The sequence below is a fragment of the Pterocles gutturalis genome, unplaced genomic scaffold (genome assembly GCF_000699245.1).
Source record: "Pterocles gutturalis isolate BGI_N339 unplaced genomic scaffold, ASM69924v1 scaffold32431, whole genome shotgun sequence".
Taxonomy (NCBI): domain Eukaryota; kingdom Metazoa; phylum Chordata; class Aves; order Pterocliformes; family Pteroclidae; genus Pterocles; species Pterocles gutturalis.
The window spans coordinates 1-455 of NW_010106475.1; positions in this window are offsets into that span (position 1 = coordinate 1).

The following is a 455-nucleotide window of genomic DNA, read 5'->3' on the forward strand; positions in this document are numbered from 1 at the left end:
TTTTTTTTTTTTTTTTAAATTGTTGACTCTCCTGCTGTGGTGGGCTGACCTTGGCTGGCTACCAGGTGCCCACCAAGCTGCCCTCTCACTCCCTCTCCTCAGCGGGAGAAAATATGATGAAAAAGCTTGTGAGTCAAGATAAGGACAGGGAGATAACTTAACAGTTACCATCATGGGCAAAACAGACTTGACTTGGGAAAGGCTAACTTAATTTATTGTTGATTCGTAATAGAGTAGGATAGTGAAAAATGAAAACTAAAAGCACCAGAGAACATCCTCTCCCTCTCTCTTCACTGACCTTGATGTCTGCAGGGCTGTTTCTCTTGCATTTTTCTCGCTCCTCTCTCACAGCTGCTGCACATGCTTTGTACCCTTCCTTAAATGTGTTACTCCAGAGGCGCCACCAGCATTGCTGATGGGCTCAGCTTTGGTCAGTGGCAGGGTTGGTTTTGGGG